Source organism: Pleurodeles waltl, chromosome 5, assembly GCF_031143425.1.
Source record: "Pleurodeles waltl isolate 20211129_DDA chromosome 5, aPleWal1.hap1.20221129, whole genome shotgun sequence".
Lineage (NCBI taxonomy): Eukaryota > Metazoa > Chordata > Amphibia > Caudata > Salamandridae > Pleurodeles > Pleurodeles waltl.
The window spans coordinates 107,137,555-107,161,032 of NC_090444.1; the positions used below are offsets into that span (position 1 = coordinate 107,137,555).

The 23,478-nt window shown below is 40.4% G+C and overlaps 1 protein-coding gene across 1 annotated transcript in view; it reads right to left on the reverse strand.

Moving 5' to 3' along the window:
• Nucleotides 1-23,478, reverse strand: part of SCARA5 (scavenger receptor class A member 5) — a 1,183,581-nt gene that overhangs the window by 979,567 nt on the left and 180,536 nt on the right. The gene's annotated exons all lie outside the window — the stretch shown is intronic.

Here is a 23,478-nt window from a genome sequence, read left to right on the forward strand (position 1 = left end):
TGTATTGTAGAACTAGCTATCAACAAGAAATGCACCAGTGAGGTGGAAGTTAAATATCATGTGTGGACAAATGTGTCTATTTACACATCCCACACATATGTCAAAATGTGTGACTCCAGAGAAGATCATTATGCTCTGGCTGCACACATCAAGGAAAAGCTCTAAAAGTGGGAGAATAAGGAAACCTACTTTTAAACAACAGCTACGTCATCCCAGTGTTAATTCTCATGGCTGGGTGCAGAATGTATAAAAGAGGGCAATACTAAATATTAAATACAATACATGTCCCAACAATGAAAAGATGGCAAATACTGTTTGTCACTGTGTTGCCCAGCATGTTCCATGTACATGCCTGATTGTGAATACAAAAATTATTTTTACACTGCATTTTGAAAAAAATATTAGAAACTTCATTCAAAATCGTTGCCACCTTTGTTCAAAAAACAAATTTATGTGAAAGTTTAATAGAACTGTAACTTTTAAATGTTATATTTGCCTGATTCACGGCAAACTTGAATTTAAACACGTTTATCTCCATCTGGTCCAGTTCCCTTAATTTAGTATCCCTAGCGAGGAGTGAACAACTGGCCTCGATTAAGGCAATGCAACTACCTTTGGAAGCAGGAAACTGAAGTGTGGTAAACAGCGACCACTTAGCAAGGATGAGACATCTGGGATGAGACAGGAACAGATAGCAACACAATTAATTCCCACAAAAGACCTTCTTTTTAAGTGTGAAAATATTCCAGATGGAGATCACAGAAACATAAACCATTCATCCCCAGAGCCCTCTATTATTTATCTGAACACACAGCAAGAGGGAAACTGGTTTCAGCACACTGAGAGGGTTAGTTCCCTCTTTTTTATTGGTGTTTTGTCTGAAAGGTTTACCAGGCTTTTCAAGGCAAAGAAGGTGAAGGGTATCTTGAATCAGGAACCATGGACATGTTTACAGTGGAAGCAGAAATGAAGGGCTATAAAGGAAGTTGAGGTCTATGGGGAAGTTACCAGGACAGGGTGCAAGGAATTCTTTAATCACTGACTAATGTACAGGATACAAAATGGCAAGTCACCACCACCTTCCTTTCCTGGATCATGAAGATTATCTGAAAGAAAAAGATTCTGCCTGTCTACTAGGGAAAAAAGACTGAAGGATTCCTGGCTCCTGCTTCACCCAGTGAATGGCACTACTCTCTACTAGTGACCTGGATGGGTTCCTTCTATTGGACATGGGAACACAAAAGGCAGAGGGGCCCTCTACCATGCTGGAGGATTGTAAGTACCAAAAAAGTGCCAAAGTCCAAAAGTAAAACAGGGGATCAGGATGACATGATTAAGTTACCTCAGCGCTGACTTGACCTCAGTAATTACAAAATCCAACTTTGTCCCACTCTAAGCTTTTGCAACCAAAACTCAACAACAATGAATCTAACTTCAAGGGGACCTCTCTGGTGTCAGCTTTCTGCCCAATCCAGCTTGAGGACCAAGAAACCGACAAATTTACAAGGAAAACACTTCGCTCCGTGTGACTTGCCAGACTTGACTGACCCATGCTCCATCATGGTTGTCTGAAGGCACAACTAGTTCCTTGTCGACCGCAATCATTGACTCTGGAACTTCGTGCTTTATTGGTGGATTTTGTCTTAAGACTGAAAAAAATTCATATTTCTGGTTCCTCTTACCATACATATTAAATATTTCTTGCTTTGTTCAAATTGACTTGTGAATTTTATTGTCTCCCATTCTTAACTTTATGTTGTTTAGTACTGCTTGAAGCCAGCATACACCTTTTCAGGGACTCATGTAGTGATTGTGCCATAGCTCCCAGGGGCTATGCAGACAATGTGCTGTGACCTAATCAGGCAGTAACTATTAAGCTGGTATGAGTCGCACCCTCTTCCCCCAGAATTGATAACACAGTTTTTGACATGGAGGATAGTGTAATTGTGATGTGTCAGGATAGTGGCATGATGTTTTAATTTGCAACCATAATACACCATTCTTTATTTCCATATCTCATACATCCTAATGGACCTGTAAGAGTGTAAGGAAGACACAAGAGACCAAAACTGGTAAGATGGTGACAACGCAGTTGGAGACTAATGGGGGTCATTATGAACATGGCGGTCTGGGCCACCATGGCGGGGGTGGCGGTAATTACTGCCACCGGCAAGGCTGCACAGACCGCCATATAATGGACGTGGCAAAACCACTACTAGGGTAACTCTGCCACCGCCAGACTTCCGCCGTCAGGCAGCCTAGCGACGGCAGAGTTACTTATCTGATAGGGCAGCGCTGCCCGCCGGATAATGTACCTGTTTCCACCAGCCTTTCTCTGGCGGTTTACCCAGCCAGGGAAAGGCTGGCAGAATGGGTGCCTCGGGCCCCCCTGGGGGCCCCTGCACTGCTCTTGCACTTGGCATGGGCAGTGCAGGGGCCCCCGTGCACAGCCCCGTCGCTCATGTCACTGCCCGATTTACGGTACCCACTGCACTGCTACATTGCCGCCGGCTCAATGTACAGGCCCTGCATTCCGCTGGGCCAGCTGGAATGTTAGTAATGTGGCCGGCGGGGTCTCCAACACGCTGGCGGTCTTTTGTAGGCAGCCAGCACCGAACTCGGTGGGTTTTCCTGCTGAGTTCATAATGAGGCCCTAAGTATTAAGAGAAATCATATTAGGCAGGGCCGGACAAAGACCATTAGAGGCCCCAATCACTTGAAAGATTTTGGTGTCCCCATATATATCTTATTCAAAATATAAACAATAATAAGCAGTAGAATACAATTATATTTTTTTAAATTAAATAAAACTTAGAGTAAGATGGAAAATAATGATTATTATTGTATACTTCCACTTTATTTATATTTGAAAAGTTTTCTTCTACTTTTTCTAATTTCAAAGTCTTTGATCAGATCGTCAAATACAATCTTACGTAACACATCTGCTTCGATACTTGGTAGAGATAAGGCATAAGTCAAGATATGAGTGCATTGTTGCATTGTTGTTCTGTTGGGATGTTTAATATACTTCAACTGAGAAAATGAACGCTCAGATGAGCTATTTGTGACCATTAATGTTAAAAATATATGAAAGCAAATATCATCATTTAGAAATCACACTCGATTGTCTTCAACAATTATTTTCTAAAGTTCAGCATGACTGAATCTTGTTTTTACATTTTTATTGCACTGAACTTATGACGGACATATGAGTGAAACTGCTAAAGCTTATCTGAGAAATTAGTGTTCAAGTCCTCTGGCTAAGCATCAATCAGCTTTTGACAAAACAGAATACCTTTCAATTTCAGTAGATGATAAAGTGACTTTATGTGGCACATCAATAGAAAAGAAAATCTCTTCTATTTCTTTGTATATCTCTCCTCTTCTTCTCATCTCAGTTTCAAGTTTGTCAACATTTGTGTAAAAAGTGGTGATACGAAAATTATCTCTGGCATTCAGATATACGTCTGGTGCAGCATCTCCATCATTGGGTAGTTTCTTTCAGATACATTTGAAAGTTTGAGCTGCCTTGTAATCAACATCTGGAAGCATTTCCTTTGCAACTGCTTCATATCTTTCAAGTTCATCTTGTGAAGTGCACAGTTGGTCAGCTAATGATCCATACAGATCTGCATATGTTTTTAAATTCACGTCATGTGGTCGTTGCCAGGTACTAATTTTGGTGTATTCCCAAGATTAATAGAGACAATTAATGTCTATTACTACTATTTTATTATTATTTTATTATTGTACATTTATGTATGGCATTTTGTATTTATTGTGGTAGCTCCTTTTTGTGGAACCTGGTTCAGCTGCACCTGAAAATTTCTGTGGTGCCCTCTTCCCTTGAAGCCCTAAGCACATGCTTATTTTGGTTACAGGTTAATTCAGCCTTGATATTAGGTAGTCTTTTCTCTTGATTTTATTTCTCCATTTAGGCTTCAGTGTAACGTAGAGCTGTACTTTAAAGATACAATTAGGGAATAATTATGTTGTAACAATAATTGTTTCAACCACAGCTAACCAATCACTTACAAATAAGGACAAAACTAACAATTCCCAAATTGTTCCAAAATCTACTTAGCTGGTCCTGTTCCTGGAAAATTATTGTTTGCTAGACTATAGCGTTCAGGAGGTAAACCTTTTAAATGTAATTATTTTTTTTTGTTGATAATTAGAGATGCCTCTGAAAACACATTTTGGCCATTGTTAAATCCACTTAGTAACAACGTAAGTACAAGAAATTTGTCATTTTGGTATTGTGGGTTTCATGGGTGCCATTTTTTTGAGTTATACATGCAAGTGTAATACAGCGTGGTCATGTAAGTATTGTCTTAGTGGTGTCCCATTACTCATGAATCACTAGTGGCAGCAGTAACACAATGTGAGGGATCTGCTTTTAATTTTCTGGTGCACTAATTATATTTCATGACATTGCAGTCGTAATCCTTTTAGATTCAGGCTTGCAATGCAGAGGATTCAGAGAATTTACCCTGTGTGATGACTCACATTTACGACTGTGGATGGTCACAGGATCCGTTACAAGTCCTGGGCTGCTGCCTCTTTTGGGCTTTGGGGTTTATGAATCAGCTCTTTTGTGCACTGCACCTCATTTGCTTTTATACAAAAAGTCATCCAATATTTTCAACGACATATGAAGCGGGCACTATGGCACATCTACTGAGCTTGGTATATGCAGTCGGGTGACTGCACCTTTCACTTGCCGTCTCGTGGGATGCAGAGAAAACACAGGTTTGCACAAACATCCACACAGCCAGCAGCACCTATCCAGACTATCTCTTAAAAACACTGCGAAGGCTCCATTACCTACATAACGTATCATCACAGGATGATTCCCAACTAGGCTTTCGATTGAAACCCTGGAATCACATGCTAAGACAGCCAACAATGCCCTGAGGCCATTCTAATGGCACATGGTGAGCTATCCAAACGGCAACAACATAAGGTTAGGTATGGTGTGCTGACCCATTATCCTTGTGTGCCTCGTTTACGTATATTGACTTTTCAATAAGATGCCCACCTCAAATCTCAATATTTGTGCTTATCAAGAGCACATTAAATCTGAACATACTCCACTATTATTAGGGTCAATTAACATGTGGACTGTTGTGGAAGCTATCCAAGTCCTTAAAGTGGAAGAATATACTTCTCATGTGCAATGCAAGAAGATGCATGAAATCTCCAAACCATCAGAGCACGTCATTCCAGTTTCTCCTTGCTATTGGTCCAAATTAAGGAGGGGGCCTAAGAATGGGCCAGCAGGACTAGAGTCACACCACCGCCAAGATTTTCACTGATTATGAAGCGTTCTCTTGCTGTATGATGTTTGGAGCATAAAATCTGGCCAAGCTCCAGACTTTGCATGGCTACAAAGGATGCTTCTGTTAGATAAATCTGGACCCCATTCACCATGGGTGAGAAATTTTATAAGTAAGCATTAATTCAATAATCAAAGTCTCTGGAATAGAGCCCAATTGTTCTCAAAATACATATTGAACAGATGGAAAGGTTTGTAAAATTGAGGTGGTTTGTGTTAAGCTATTGAGTCATTTACATTGAAAACCATTTATGTGGGTCTAGATGACTTGGGTCAGATAAAACCAAGAAATGTATATAACATCAGTTATTTATTGAAAAAACAGTAAAATTAGGATATACATTAAGGGTCATTTTAGATTGACACACAACTAACACAATGACCTGTGTTTTTGTTTCATGAAAAATAATCTGTAAGAAAAATAAAGAAAATGTTGATTAATTGTCCTAAAGCGCCTGCAATATAACCCATACGTACACACACCTATTACATTTCTATGAGGTGCCAGACAAACTGTGTTGCTTATTTTCTCAGTATTATAGTTGTAGTTGTATAACAAAGAATTTACAAAGAAATTGTTTTGTTAAATAAAAGACTGATTTCTTGCAAAGCTTAGTGTCGCAGTTAGTCATTCTGGCCAGTTTGATTGACTGACAAATTGAACTAATAGGCTATCTGTCTTCTTGTGAGTGGCCCATATTCAGGACAGGAAAATACTGAGTGCAGCTTATTCTTCTCCAGGGTAAAAATAAAGAAATATTCCCAGTGAAACTGTGAAACTGTGAGCGTGTCTAACCTTATTTGTTCTCCTGTAATATATTTATAAGGGGACGCATTCGAGGTTTGATGGACCTTTTGACTATGTTTACAGTGATTCCACCATATACACAATCCTTACTCCAAATATGATCCGTGGGCACATTCTCCAAGGCACATTATGTTCTATACCAGTGGTTCCCAACCTTTTGATTTCTGTGGACCCCCACTTTAACATTAATGGAACCCACGGACCCCCAATGAGTCATCATGGAAATCCGGGGACCCCCGCCTGACTCATTACTGGAAGCTGGGGACCTAATTTGTCAATATTTGTTGATATTTTTTAATTTTCTAGGCTCTCGCGGACCCCCTGAGAAGGCTCCACGGACCCCCAGGGGTCCCTGGACCACAGGTTGGGAACCACTGTTACACGTTAGCCTAATTCATGTAAATTCTTAACCATTAATCAATATAAATGCATTAGAAATTAATTAGGCTTTCAAAAAATCTCCACGTTTCCCCAAACCTCATTTCTCTTTTAAGTGCATTATGAGCAATGAGAACCACTCCTCCTTGTCCTCAATTGTGATTTTTAAAATATTCACATTTCTTTTAAAATGTGACAGTAAATCTGGCTTTCAGTTCACGTTTCTATTTTGCAGCATGAAGCTCCTCATTCTTATTAGTTTTCCCACATTTGCCAGTTCGGAATAGTAATATCTTCATCCTTCCCAACAGTGTTCTCAAATTAAAGATAGTTCTATCCTCTATGCATCTTATCCGTTGGTGGCATAATAACTTCGGACAGAACTGAAATGATAAAACCATAAAAAAACTTAAGGGCCACACATGGGACATCTTTACGAAACATGTGCTATCTCCCCTGTATGTCTACTCCCTGAAACATTGGTAACTCGTGGGGGCAAAGTTACAGCAATTTTCATGTACGAATTGCTGGGGTAATCAGTATTTCTGGACCCAATTCTCCTGGTAATTCCTCATTTGTCTTAGTATTTAAACCAGAGACTCAGGGGAAATACAACTCCAGAGAGCTACATTAATGGTCCCACCATAATTAATAGGTGTTTGGTGATGATTACTACAGCATCTTAGATCTCCAAAAGATACCTGGCAAAAAGCTTTCTGTATTTGATGCTATGCTTGCTTGATAATTCAGTAGGCTCCTCTCTCTTCTACAATTTTGGCTGCTCTTCAGGCTAAGTCGGTTACCCCACTGTCCATTCATCATCATTTGTTGTTCTAACAACAGTCATGCTTCATAATTGCAATTAATTCTGTACTGTCCTGTGCCCCGGCCGCATCTGCATGGAATAAGCAGTCGGTCATGTCAAGTCAGGAGAGGAAATGTTTGGAAGAACATCAATGAACTGATACTAAAGTTGTTCCAAGAACACCCATCTGAAAGGAATCATTTGTCTTTGACTTTCCAAATCCTCATGTACTTGGAAGTATAGAATTTTTGGACTAATAAATCTTTAAGATGGAAGACAATGTACTACTAGGTCCTTCATTTCCAGGATGTCATGAAAAAGATTTGTTGTACAATATCCTATATACATAGAATTGTCATCAGAATTTCCAAGAGAAATTATCAAGTTTTTGGCATCTTGGAAGAACCTAGGTGATGAAGAAATAAACAGATAAGATTGTAAGAATGCAGCTTTTTAACAAATAGTTGTAAAGAAAACATGCAGATGCTCACCTAAATGTTGCATAATGCGTTATGCGTAATGCGTAAGAAGCAGTTACTGGAAGCAGAAAAGATTTAAGTTATTTCATTGTTGCCAAATCACCACAGTGAGAACCCAAGCTAGCCCTTCACTGCTGTGATGTCACCGTGCAACCTTGCAATGGGAAACAAAACTTGGCCAATGGGACCCTGAAAGAAATACACAGTGGTAAAGCGTACGCTTACGCATCTTCTCTTCAAATATAAGGACATATATGTCAACTTGAAGTGTTTTCCTACTAATCTAAGTATTACATGGCCCCACTGATGTGCATTCTGTTACAGAAGGAGCACGCTGAGTGCTGGTAAAGAGGTATGGATATATTATCATTATTAATCTAAGGTATTAGGGACAGCCCAATGCACTCTGTCTGGTAACAAGGAGCAAGGTATGCCAGACACCGTCCCATCTATTCCAATCTGTGCTTGGAGAGACATCTTTGCTTCATGGGGTACTCTTGCTATGAATTGCTGTATTATATACAATACTGTAATCAGTATATTTCGGATAGATAAAACAAAGACATTTCTCCTTTGGCTTTGCCTAATTTATGCATTAATTTTAGTTTTGGCAATGTTTTTTAGGCCTGTACTAGGTGACTTGTCAATGCATACACAAAGCCATACTTTTCTGGTGAGGACTAATGAGAGCAAAACATGTGTCAGAGATTAATCTTCCTTGACTCCAAATGGGGTTGGGTGATATTTTACTAGTGGAAAAGGAGTAAGACTTGAGTAGTAAATGTGGTTAGTATACTGTTTTATCCTATGATTGAAATGCTCTCTGTCTTAAACATATCCAGAGTTATTTTTTTTCTTGGCGGCGGACTACATTATCACTCTTAATTGTGTACTGAAAATGGAGAGATTTTATATTTAAAACTCTATCTTCAATCATTTTAATTTACCATGTAAGTAACACAACCTAGAGAGATTTGCCACCATACTGCTATCCTTCATGAAATGTCCTAGTGGCAATGTGACTGACAGGACTTCTGATGTGTCACTCTCAAGTAAACCTAACTCACTATAAGCATTTGAGTCCACCTTCCAATGGCTGTAGGAGAACCTTCTGTTTTGTGTATTACTGTCTAATAATAGCATTGCTGCAGGCAGATGGTGTCAATTACATCCTCAGCTCTTCTCATGTTACCTTATGTAGCAAAAAATGATTGTGCCTGAGGTTAAACTGAACCAGACTCAGCTCCACTACCTCAGAGCCGGGGGATTTGGCATCAGCCTTGAACGGAAACAGCGGATGACACTTCGGAGAGTCTTTGTCCGTGTTCGTTAAACCCACCGCCATGGCTTTAACAGTGGTGGCTGGTAGCCCACCTGTTGGAAGCCAAGCTCAGTTGTACAGCTGTGAAGCAGTCCACGTCAGTCAAACTGACTTGCACATTCTGGCGAGGGGCTCAGCTGTGCCTGTAATTCCATGCAGAGGTTATTACCGTCTTTCTGTAACTGGGAAGGTAAAATATTGAGTGTGACAGGACCTTCTACCTTGATATCCTCTGAGCAGCTCCTTGATCATTCCTTACAAGTCATCCACTGAAAGTATGCCAATTGCCATTTGCTTTAGAATCATAACATCCTATAACTGTGTTTTTCAGAAGTTTCGTAGTTTTCTTTTCCATTGGGAAGTATAAAATGTGTGTACTATCTCAAAAATACTTTTAATTTACCTGTACTTGGTAAATGTATGATAATTATTAAGAGTTGTATTGGCTAAGTGCAGGCCTCCTTCTTAAGCTTCCAGACTCTTTCGTTCATGGACTTTGGTTATGCCTGGTGAGAGTAGGACTCTGGGCATGGCCTGCGACTAAACCCTTATTCAAATCCCCACGCATCCATCTCCCACTTTGCATGGCCTGTAGCTCACCAACCTGTTCATCCCAGAAGTCTCATTCAGGGTCTAAATCCCCCACCCAAGCATCCAGAGCCTGCTGCACTTTCCTATCAACCGTTTACAGCAAGCGTTAGACATCAAGCTTGTCCCCACTGGCCCACGGGGCGTAGCGACTGGAGGCAGGGCCTGAAACCACCTGTTTGTGGTTCCAAGATGTTGGACACAAGACTTGAGGTCTGATCCAACACTATGCTAAAGCTCACATGCATTCTACAATCCCCCGCTTACAACTTTCACACTTAATTATATTTGTGCCTAATGTGTGTTTTGACTTTTTGCTGTGTACTTCTAAAATTCCTAAAAAAGTTCCTAAAACTTACAACGGTGGTTGCACATACTCATGTGTATTTTTCCCGTTTTTATAATGTTTATAATATCCCATACCTCTGAGTATCAATGTGCACTGTGTATTGTATAAAACAGCTCCTTAAATCAATTCTTCTTGCTAGTTTTTTATGGTGTGAAAATGGCTTTTTGCTAAGTTTAAAGTTTGCAATAAAATATTTGAAGAGACTCAATTTTCAAACATATTCCTTTAAAAACGCCCATTGTGATTGACACGTATAGAGAGTCCATAATGACGAATACCTCTTTTTTTACCGCCGTCCAGGCATGAGGAATCTCATTGGTGGGGCCAGGGCAGAGACTATATTTAAAAGGCAATAGTCTGAGATTATACAGAATCTCCTTCTCAATTGGTGTTTCTCAAGTTGGTCGGTGGGGATCACGGACCGGTTGAAGGTTCATCAATGGGAGCATGTTGTGTTCTCTTGTGAACCCGAAATGACAACATTGTGATGAAGACAGGAGCATAAACACAAGTGTTAGAAGTACCAGCCTTCCCAGTATCTACGCTCATTTTCTCTCTCTTTGATATCATCAGTTTCTGTTCTGTTTTAGACACATGAGGTGAAACTATCATTTTCTATCCACCTTCCCTTACAAACATTCTGGTTTTGCTGAACTCTCAACCCCTGTGGTGGAGTTGCCCCGTTAGTCGCATACAGTTGCCAGACCCTAGAACTGGGCTTGCTTTCTCCACCTTCTCCACCTTCTCCAGTTCTCCAGCACCAAAGATGTTTCCTTCCTAATCTCACATCATCCTAATTTCTGGAATTATTTTCTAACATCCCCATTGCCAGCCTGTTCTACGCTGCAAGAATGTTCAATTTATTTCCAGTATGCCCGGATCCTTCCCAAATTTTAAAATACCCACAGACATTGTAAATATTTTACACCTAGATCCAAATTAAAATCTCTTCTAGACTCATGGGATGGAAATTCATGTTATTTGGAAGTCCAACACACTGGCATGGATCTGGCTATATGGCACGAACACTAAACACCCAACTATACTGAGAGATGTCAAATACTATGATGCTCTGCATCTTGAAACCTTGAGGAGGCCTCTCTAGACACAAATCGGCCAACATCTTTACCTGTGTTTGTAGGCACGTTTTACAAGTGCTCTGGTCCAGCAAAAGTCTCTGGAATGCCTGCAGCACTTTCTCATGTGAATGAACGGGGGAATAGTGGCTCTCAAAGACCTGTTAAGCAAATAGGCATTCCTTGGCCAAACATGTTGAGACCAGGGTTGGGCACAGTCCAGTTGAATAATCTTCCAATCAACGTCCGAAGGGCTCTGTTTGTGTGAGTGCAATCCAAAAGCATGCTGGAAACATTCTTGCAATACAGATGTGCCCACAAAAAAGAGCTGACAAGTCTCCAAGGGGGACTCTGGGCAGGTTTTACGATCTCAGGATGCAATGGATCGAGAGAAGGAACGCTGCCAACAGTTACAAACTGCGTCCCGCCCATATTAGTTCTGGTGAGACCCCAAACGTAAGCCGCCCATGCGCGTCGGGTGCTTGCGCATGACATGTTAGCTGTTCCATAGGACAAGCGCAGCATATGGCGCTCATTTGATATTTTCATTAGAGCACAAATATGGCAGCATTTCACAGACCTTCCATCACGCATGTGTAATCTGCATGAAATGACGACGGAGGGCCGGCTGATATAGACCTGTTTAAACCTATTAATAGCAGCCATTATTTGGCAGCGACTTTACAGATGTGGCAATACATTTTTCGTGTGTCTAGATGAACAGGACTTGTTTTAGCAGGTGTTTACATATACTGTATCTATCAGAGCAGCAGCTTCATAAACCTGTTTGCAAAAAGCAAGTGCTACCATCATGTATGTCATTAGTACTCATTTTAGTATCCAACAAAGGATGAAAGGTGGAGTGGCTGGTAAAGGTCAAATGAGTGCAAATTTGCAAAATCGTACGGATCCTAATACCAAATCGTTTTAAATGCCAAAGGTGCACAGAAACCCAGGAATAGTCCTAGATAGCACAACCTAATGCAGAGAAGTATTTGTGGAATTTATAATATTATAGATTGTAAACTGTACATAGTATTACTAAACTGGTCACTGGGTTGACTAATTCCCCATTTCCCCTATATTTTTTCAGACAGAGGCGGGGAGTCACTTCACAGCGAACAATGGTGGGCCTGTTCTACTGTTATTCCATTTGCAAAAAGTGGTCACAAATGTAGAGACTTTTGCGAATGGCATAGTATTTTATGGATCGACCTACGTAGTAATAGACCAGTTCACAAAATAACCAATCGAAGAAAGTTCGCAGAATGACCTGCCTAGTTGATGTTTATTAGGCCACAATTCGAGACCCCTGTGCTGTGATTGGCTGCAATCACAAGGGTGGTGGCCTGTAAGAGACAGCTGGCTGGCAGATTAGAACACAATATCAATATTTGTCTTCCCGGAAGCCCACTAGGATCCCATAGTAAGCAAAATGCCACCTCTTGAGATGCGTCCAAGGACAAGAAGCAACAATAAACGTTGCAGCTGCTTCAAGCATCAAGTGAATGACCCACGCCAGGGGCCTCTCCCTGCACTGTTCTTTTATTTGTTGAATGCAGAACAATGAACCTTCTAGACATCTGATGAACGCCAGGCCTTTGGCAACAAATCAAAGCAAAATTTCAGGGATTCAACTGTGATCTACCTTAACTGTTATTCCTGAGGCATTGCTTTAAGGGGAGGGTTAGTGGACGCCCATGGAGGCCCGAAGAGATTTGACCGATATTTGAACAAGTGCTTTTATCACGGACCAAGAGCATGTTAAACCCACCCTCATCCTAAAATCCGAAGTATCAATAGAAAGTCTAACCTCGAAAATGTACCCTTCAAAATATAATTCGTCATTAATTTTTACAAATTCTATATTTTAGCTTAGTAAACTCAAATCTATCAGTCCAACAAATGCTCACCGAGCCCTTCGTTTCTGGCACTATTACAAGATAGAAATTAAATTGAGAGGAGACATTTCCATAAAATATCGATCTAAGAAGTTATAACTTCAAATATTTTGTTTCATCTGGATTGGCACTCTGTTATCCAGAGGGCTTGGTTTACTGTGATCTGGCATTCTTCAGGGTCACGCTTTACATTTGGCGCTATGTTACTGTGTGCTTTGTGGTCTTAGTCCCATTGCAACACGCCATTGCTTCCAGGTGCTGGAGCATGAAACTGGTATACAGGTGAAAGGTGTTTTATCTGATTAATGTCAGGCTGGTCAGTTTTTTTTTATATCTTGACCGAATCCAGCCAACAAAGCAATGCATGCACCAGACAGGCCTGATTTTGGCTAGAGCAGTTAGGATCCTGCCTTTCGGGATCCATGGCTGGGAAGTCCTGGTTACCTTGATGATGCCAGTAGGCGCTATCGAGGCACCTTAGGCAGCTCACATAGAGGTAATTTATAGGCAGCATATAATGGATGGACTCAGGAGGTTGATAAAAGGTGTAGATTCTGTTTTATTCTGAACTTTATCCCCTATTAGGTGTGGCAGATTTACCAGCATAAGTTGTTTCAGAGACAAGTGTTCCATGAAAATACTAATAATTTGGGGGTCAAGCTTTGTACATTTATCAGACCCCGAGGCAACTACAACCTTTTTGGAGAATAGGAAAGCAGGCATGTGTTTTTCACCCCTCCTTCTGAGGTATGTGTTCTTGTGGATCAGGGGTGTTTGGAGTGAGACAAACCTGTCTGAGAATGTCTCATATGTGCTTGTGCACAGGCAATTGTGTTGATACTTCAGAGTAATCGTGTGTAATTTCCAGCATTTATTGATTTATTATTTCACATTTCATTTGTTACACAGAACTCCTGAAATGGTGGTATCATGCCCAGCTGTATTACAGATAATTCGGGTAAAACTAATCTTGCCACTGGAGCACAAGAACAACATGAATGACTAGAGTGCGAGCAGCTGTTGTTCACGACGCCGTCTTTATTGTGCTGTATTTTAATATGAAAAGCAGCCTCACATGAAAAATGGGCATGATAAAGCATTCCACACTAAAATATAGCACTAAATGCCGGTTTTCCATTTTTTACATTTTTTCTGGAAATTCGTTCAATTACACAAAAAGAAATTATAGTTCTGCACACCTCTCCAGCAGGTGATATAGCAGAACCCTATCCTTAAGTTCCACAATCAGGAAATATGCAAAATGAATAAGAAATTAATATTATATCCTATTCTTCTACTAATCATGTGGGAAACATAATCATCATTCCATAAGCACCTAAATGTATACAATATAAAAGTGGATACTAAATGCATCCCAATTTTTCTATGTCCAATATCCCTTATCCATTAATATATTGTCACTCACCGCTCTTTATTTTAAGATGTTATTCAGCATCATTTAGTAATTCGTAATATTTACAGAGTTACCTGTATGTCAGTAGGACTCCCATCAACCAGTCCTGGGAATGTCAGAATATCAACTCTAGGAATATTGAGCTCAGTGTTTAATTTTTGGAAAATAAGTGCCAGGGCCCTCGTCAGGAGGCCCCTACAGCTTGCACCGCCCATTGCCTTTGCCAGCTTTGCCAGTGACAGCACCTACACAACTACTAACCATCAAGACTGTTCGAGGCCCTCAAATCCAGTGGCGTAACAAAACTTGAGGGGCCCCCTGCAATGTATCTGGAGGGGCCCGTCTCCCCATGGACCCAGGCAGGGGCCCGCCGCCTGTGCACATTGTTCTGTGCTGAGCGCCCCCCTCCGGTGGTCGAGGACTGCGTGGCCTTAGTTACTGCACTACCCAAAGCTATAAGAATGGCTTGGGGGGGTCAGTATTTGTTATTTATAATGTGTACTAAATTAATAAAATACTGTTGTCCTGCTCATCTCTACATTACAAAAAGAGCCCCACCATTTGGCAGCTGTCATAAGTGCCGGTGTTGGCATTTAAGTGCCGGTGCTGAGCACCGGAAGCCACTGGCTCAAATTAAGCACTGTTAGAACTCCAAGAAAATTATAGGCAAAATATCAACAACCAGAATATCATGTGAGTACATATAGCTAATTACATATTTATGAATCTTAACTCAACATCTACGTACCCTGAATACTTATGTATCACCAAGACACATACATGTGTACTGTAAATCTATGCTTACCTATATATAGTTCCTTCCTTCCTTACTATTCAGGTTGTTGTTGTTGTTTTGCTGCAAGATTTGTGTAGCACTGTTTTAGGCTAGATATTTCAGTACCAAATCCTGCTTGCCTCGTCCCAATTACCAGGGCTCTTTCATACTCCTTTTTGTAGAAGGAGTCTATGGAACAACAAAGGATTGAAAATAATGCACCTATCAGTTCGTCAGAAATCATGCACATGCTACAGTTCTTGTATGTCTTCAAATCCACCAATAAGGAACTTGCGCAGGGTCAAACCTCCAAGGCGGTTTTTAGGCACAGCGATTAATATCTCAGAGAACTAAACACATATCGAAACAGGTCTTGTGCTCATGTGCAACAAGAGGCTTTCATTGAGAGTAATTGATCACCCATTGGTTTGATCTGGTTATACTTCACTCCTTTCTGTTAATGTTAATGTTATATTTATTATTATTTTTTATCAATGCTCGCATTATCTCTGCTTTTTATGATAGCAAAACTCTGTCTGCTAATGCCCAGCAGCATAGGAAGGCATACAGTAATGGTATATGTCTCCTAATTTCAGTAATCCCTCCGCTAAAAATCGTGTCCAAGGTCACTTTTATAAACTGTAGTGTATTCCACTGCAATTTCATTCACATTGTGCTTACTAACCCGATGATATGTTGAAACACTTTATAACGGGTAGCATGCTACTGCGTAGGCCAGTCAGTGGTTAATTGAGTGGTTGTTAACTATAGTTGTAAATTGGTTGGTTAGTAGATTTGTTGATTATTGGGTTAGTGTTGTCCTCTAAGGACAGTTAAGAAATTCTTGTTTCAAGTGGTTATGTATTAAGGTAATAAGGGATAGGTGTAATTATTAAGGCAAGTTAGTGTAAGAGACAAACGATGGGTGGGGAAATAGGATGGAAGAGGATAGATGTTAATAGATAGCAAGAAGAGCCTACAAAGAATGAGATCCTATGATTTATTGGAGCAGGTTGAGTAGATCGCGCTAGAAAGGTTTGGTCTTGCTGGAATGGTTTCTCTGAAGGAAAGTTTATGATAAGTAAGAAAAGGTATTGTGAGAAATTGGGTTGTTGGTTGAGGGAGTTGTGATTCTTTCTCAAGAAACAGTTCTAATAAGTATCAGGGTGAACCCCAAAAAGTCACTAAAATAACCTTTGCTTAACTCTCTGGTAGCTTGACAGTCAGGCTTCACTTATAGGCAATGTGTAAAGTATTTATGCAGTACTCAATCAGTAGCAAAGTGAAAACAAACCACAAGAAGAATCCCACTTAATAAACTATTTGACACGGAAACAATAAGAATACAACCAATAGATCTGAAGATATGGAATTTCAAAGATTCAAGGTAAGTATGGTGCCTAAAAGCACAAAGCGACACTCATGGTTATCTGGTTGTACAGGGCTAGGAGAAACTCACAAGTTCAGCCCGAACATGATGGAGATTGTGCCAAATATAGGGACCACATTAATCCCACTTAAAAAGTTACCTGCTCAAAATCCGGCATGAAGAGTCCAGTTCACGGTGGAGAAGATTGTGAGGAGCAGGGAGAGTGTCAGAGATAATTTTGTGTTGTTGGTCATCGCTAGTGGATACTGTAGCACCAAGAGTCAGATTCACCAGAGCTCCACAGTGGCAACCATGGTGGGCAGCAAGATCTTGGTGCAAATGGGATGCTTTGCAGTTACAAAGAGCCCAAAATGTCAGTCAGTGTTAGTAATTGGGTATCTAGTTGGCAGGGGTATACATGCTTGTCCAAGCAGGGATCACAATCCTAGTCAGGGTAAGTCACAATCCAAATGATCCCGTGCTCACCTTCTGGTTTCTTGCCACATAGCAGGCAGGCTTAACTTAGAAGGAAATGTATATATTTTTGTGCAATAACTCATACAGTAACACAGTGAGAACACCACAAAATGTACTCCACACCACTTTAGGAAAAAAGATAATATTTATCTGAATAAAATAAAACCAAAACGACAAAAATCCAATATGCACAAGTTATAATATCAGTTTTTAAAAGTTTAAATGAGTCTCAATCCTTAAGAATCAGTTGTTGTATCCTTTTAAAACACACTACCTGGGATGTGTCAAAAATAATGATGCACAGGGGCCGCAGAGGAGGAGATGCATTGAAAAATAAGGCACTGCATCGGATTTTCTGGTGTGGCACAGATGATGCGTCATTTCTTTCCAAGCTGCAAGGTGATGCGAAGATTTCCAGAAGAGCAGCCTGGGTTCGTCACTGCAATGCAATTTTAATGCTCAGGGCTGATGCGTTGAAAATCCTTGATGTGCTGGTAAGAAGGAGCAGACGCTGCGTCAATAAGGTAAATGATGCAGCATTTTTTCAGGCACGAGGCAGGCGCTTCATTGATTTCTGCAGGAGTTGCATCGATTGTCCGATGCACTGGGATTTTCCTCTCTTTGGTGAAGGCTTTGTGGCCCTGAGGCTTCAGAACAGGAGAGAAGATCAATCCAAGCCCTTGGGGAGCACTTGAGGTGAAGGAAGAGTCCTTCCAGCAGAATCAAGGGCCATGAGGCAGCAGGGCAACAAGCAGGGTAGCGTCATTCTCAGCAAAGCAGTCCAGATGAGCCCTTTGGGCAGCAGGCAATCCCTCTAACAGAGTGCAGTTGCAGGTCCAGAACTGTCAGATTTGGTGGGGTCAGAGACCCAGTATATATACTCAAAAATGCCTTTGAAGTGGGGGAGACTTCAAAGAGTGTTTTTGAAGTGCACAAGTTCCCCTTTCAACCCAGTTCTAACTCCCTGGATTCCTGTGGGGGGTTATCAGTCCTTTGTGTGAGTGCATGCCACTGGCCTTTGAAGTGTAAGAGAGAGCACCTCCACCCTTGTTGTCTAAGGAGACCCATTCAGTATGTAGCTGAATGCAGATGTGACTAAGGCCGTCATTATGACATGCCATCCCGACATCAGGCCGCCTGAACCTCGTCGGCCCAGCGGGGAAAAGGGCCTTAACATTGCAGCTGGCTCCTAATTGAGCCAGCGGCTATGTGGCAGTGCAGCGGGTGCAGCAGCACCCACCTCGCAATCCACTGCCTGTAATTTGGGCAGTGGAATGCATGATGGGGCTGTGCACGGGGGCCCCTACACTGCCCTTGCCAAGTACATGGCCAGTGCAGGGGCCCCCATGGGTCCCCAGAGGCCCCCATAGCGCCAGCCTTTCCATGGCAGTGTTTACTGCTATGGACAGGCTGGCAGATGGGGACTTGTAATCCCCAGGGCAGTGCTGCTTGCCATGCTACCCTGGTGAATTACAACCTCCGCGACCGCCAGGCTGCAGGCTGCAGGCTAGCGGCAGCCTAGCGGTGTCAGCGGTTTGACCATGGCGGCTCCGTCTAGTGACCACCAGGGTCATAATGACCCCCTTAGTGTCCTGTGTTTATGGCTGTCTAGGTGGAATGCACAAGGGGAGGTGCCAACCAGCACAGACCAGATGTGGATTGGAGACAGGCTGTAAGGCACAGGAGGCAGTAAGTGCTGAGAAATGCTCACTTTCTAAAAGTGGCATTTCTAAATTAGTAATATTAAATCCAACTTCACCAGTAAGGATTTTCTATTACCATAATGGCCATCCTAAACATGACAGGGCTACTCCCTTGAGATCAGATTCTACCACTTAAAAGTATATAAGAACAGTTCTAATGATGGCCTATGCGCAGAGCAGACCTCACAGTAGTGAGAAACTCATTCTGAGTTTTTCACTACCAGGACATGTAAAAGACATAAGTACATGCCATGCTTTTTACTTACATAGCACCCTGCCTTGTGGGTTACCAAGGGCCTTCCTGAGGGGTGACGTATGTGTTGAAATAGGGGAATTCAAGGCTTGGCAAGTACTTTTAAATGCACACACAAGCCTTGCTATGGCAAGCCTGAGACATGGTTAAGGGGCTACTCATGTAGGTGGCACAATAAATGCTGCAGGCCCACTAGTAGCATTTAATTTATATAATTTATAGTGCACTTTACTAGGGACTTACAAGTAAATCAAATATGCCAATTGGGTATGAGCCAATGTTACCATGTGTTAGGGAGAGACCACATGTACTTTAGCACTGGTTAGCAGTTGTAAAGTCCTAAAGCCAAACAAATGAGGTCAGAAAAAGAGGAGGAGAAAGGCAACACGTTTGGGGGGACTCTTCATAGAGGGCCATTTTCAAACATGACCCCCCTCCAGCCTAAAGCCAGGGTAGACTAATCAATACCTTGATGAATTCTACTGCTTAGGGCAACAGAACATGGACAATGGCCCACTTCTGCAAGGGCACTTGCCAGATCTATGCTTTTCTGAACTCATTTGGGTTCCTCTGTCTATACTCTCTGGGACCTCTGAACTGACCCATGGGAAACCCTTCATCTGTGGACACCATCTGTGATAGAATTTTATGGAATTTCTTGGTGATGTATTTGGCATTGTCGATCCTGCTTGAGTAGTGTTTTCTTGACATTCTTTATGCATAATTTACACATTCTGTTGTATCTGTGTAGGACATTTTGTCCTAAGGGTTCTTGGAGTCATCAGCATTTATGTCTTGAGAGATGTCTTTTAATTTTGTTCAGCTCTTTTGATCTTGTTTTTGGAATTAATATGGGGAAGACTGAGGGCAGGCATTCATGCAGTGCACACACTGAGTTTATTGTTTCCAGCTGAGTATTTACTGTAGAAAAGTACTTACATTATATGATCTTCTGTGTGGATGGTTCCAGAGATGATCTGTTGTAAGTTGTGTGTTTTTTTAATCTAATTTGATGTTATGTGGCTGAGGCATATTTGGTTTATCAAACCTGATGTTAAGGTCACCAAGTATAGATATTTTGGACAGTGGTGTTGATAGATCGGAGACTGTGCCCAAAAAGGACCAGCAAGAAACAAAAGCCTAGGCTGACCTAGCTAATTGATAATTGATGTAGACAACAGATAATGTCAATGGCCACTTTTATCAAAGATCCAATTACCTAGCTGTTGCTTTTCTTTCAAAATTCATATCTATTATTTCCTAATTCAAATAATGGTAAAGATGACTCCACCTTCCTTGTTTCCCAGATTAGAAAACTGACTACTATTGAAATGGCACAAAAGAGTGTAACAGTTTTACATTATTTTTATTATTACACTAGTGTGTCGTGGATATCAAAAGATATTGAAAAAGGACATCTCACCTACATTTTGTGGTACATTTCATCATTGGTGACTTTTTCCCATCCAGTGGTACACCAGTACCAATTGGACCTTTTGAGAGACTTTTCTATTAGTTATAAAGGGATAATTGCAGGGATCCAGATATAATATAACATAATAAACCTAAAAGATATCTTCTTTATTAGTGTGTATCCTGAGTAAGGTTAAAAAGGAAAATTGTTGGAGGTCTGTTGAAATTAATGTGTAGCACATCTATTATTTGCCAAGAGGTTTTGGCAGGTCCTAGTGCTCAATCGTTTCAGTGGCCTTTGATAAAGCTTGATACATCCCTCCCTACAGAGCAATCAGTCATGCATTCATCTGCTATAGAAACATACAGCTTTCATACATGTGATACTGATGTTTATTGATAAACCGTAACTTGGGTTTTAATTCTGTTCCTGGTCGTGAAGGGATGGCACTTCCCAATCACCACACTTTCATCAAAGGAACATTCCAGCACGTGAACCTAGTTGGTACTCTTTTCGCCCTTATTGTAACAGAAGAATGATGAAGCACCAGTGATGGAGAATGCCATAAAAATGTGGATGAGTTATTCTCTTCCAATATCTTTTTATATCCATGAGACACAAGGATGACAACTGTCAAACTCTTGTGAAAAGCTTTACAGATACAAAAGTCATAAAAAAGTGTTAAACCGCTTACTCTCTTTTTTGTGGTAAGAGCACTGTTAAAACAGGTCATAGTAACAGCTGTTATCTACAGTGAAAGAACAAACATGATGTGAAATGCTGTATATAAAGTAACATATTACTACTAATGTTCCTGCATAGACCGACAGAGCAATGATTTCTCTCCGGACTCGCCTTTCTAAATGCCCACATACACATGACTTGGTCAAATTCCCTAATTTTCAGAGATTTAGGATGTCCCAAGGGGTACATTTGGGAATGGGGGGCCATATAAAACCTAAATGAATTGATCACTAAACTTTGAATAACATGGGTGTTTTCACCTCTGGGTTCTGAGTTGTCTATTTGATGGCATTTAGAACCCCTTGGTGAAAAACATCTCTGGTATTCACAGGTATCCATCCATAATTCTATATGTATAACTTACTGAAAGGACACAATAACTAATGCATAGTTTTACTGTGTATAGACAGCGGTCTTTACTGCATGAATTATTAATGTTACTTTCTAGAGACTAGGAGAATGAAAACGTCTAAATATAAGACATATATTTCAGTGTATATGTCATTATAGTATTATTCAGTAAAGTGCTGATTGTTTATTGTATTTATTTAAAGAAAATTGCAAAACATACATTTGTATTTCAACATAATAAATAAACATTTTATTTTAGTTTGTGGACCATTTGAAGGTCCACAAAATAACAGTACCAGAAGACATCAAAGCAGTGGAGACCTTGATGTTCCAGGGATTTCATTCACACATAATAGAGAAAAAAATACAAATCCTTTTGAGGGTTTACAGGTCAGTCATAATGGGTCTGCATAGAATTCAGAGTGCTACGTATTTCAACAGCAGGTACGCATTGTAAAGAAGGAATCGGCATGTTGAATATTTTGTGACTATGGTCCAATTCACAACGTTTAGTTTGTGAATTATTGAGTCTTGCCCCCTTCTTCTGGTGTAACATAACATTGTGTTTCTAAAATATAAGCATGCTTGCTCAGGCCCTACTTTCCAAAGCTTTTTTTCAGTGTATAAGAATCCATCACCCATACAAAATCATGAGTAAGCCATACCTAAGTCTGAACAAAGATGTACCTACACATGGATCTAAATAGAACATAGTGGAGACAATATATTTATATGTCACTCTCATAATTACTTATTCTGTAGCACACATTTACTGGCAATGGGGGAAAAAGTATTGCAAAGAAAAAAACTACGTCATGAGATGCCTTGAGCAAATGGCATCTACTGCATTTCCCGGCTGAACTCCTCATGCTTAGCAATACTAATAGATTCTTAATAATTGTATATTCATCTTTTGGAAAACTGGACATTTTACTTTTTGGAGAACTTAGAAACAGCCATTAGGCTTACAGTTAATCTGAAAAAACACAGAAATGCCCTCAATATAAAGGCCCAAGAATATTCAACAGAACAGGCCTTCATGGTTTGTAACAATGAAAGAGGATGTGACAGATTAATTAAAGATAGTGGAAAAATAGGAATTCATCATCTTGAGACAACCAACAGGGGTCAGCAAAAGGGACTAAGAACAGTGTGAATCAGAACTAGTTTGACTCCACCTATCCTTAACACATTTTGGAAAATGCAATAAATCTACCTCAAATTTTGAATACTTAATAATATATTATTAAGAAAAACCTAGAGTAGTGAAAAGGCAAAAATAAAAATGATTGTTTTCTGCATGCAATGTATCAATGAGATAAAGAAATTAATGTGCAATGATTTAATATGTTTTTAAGACGTACTATAGTCTCTCATACATTGCAATGTAGGTGCTTCATAGCATATGTAATGATACACTAAACAGCGAACAGTGCGTGGTGAGAGAAATATTCCTCAGGGGAGATCCAAAGCCCACACTAATTATATTTTAAAGAATTTGCAACGTTAGGTTATACAGACAGCTGTGTTGTCAAGTTGCACATCAGAAAGGGCTGGTGAATCATAGATCACAACACGCGTAGATGAACAATATGAAATAAAATCAAAATCAGATCTCATCTGCATGGCTTAATGTAGAATGCTAGAAACATGAGTGAAAACACATAATGTATTGAAAGTTAAAGCAGAACTACAAGGAAGTAACAAAGATGGGCTACCAAACAATACTAGAAAGAAAGAAACACAACATCTAGTTTATGCATTGTTTATAAGTAGAAGTGAGGAATGAAAAAATAAAGTATTTTAAAGCCAGCAGAAGAATGATGCACAAATCTCAAATAATTTACGGCAGAGTAATTAAGTCACGCAATAATTTGTGGATAAACATTTTAAAGAAGGTTTCCAAAAACTGTTCAAGAAAATTGTGTTTGCAAC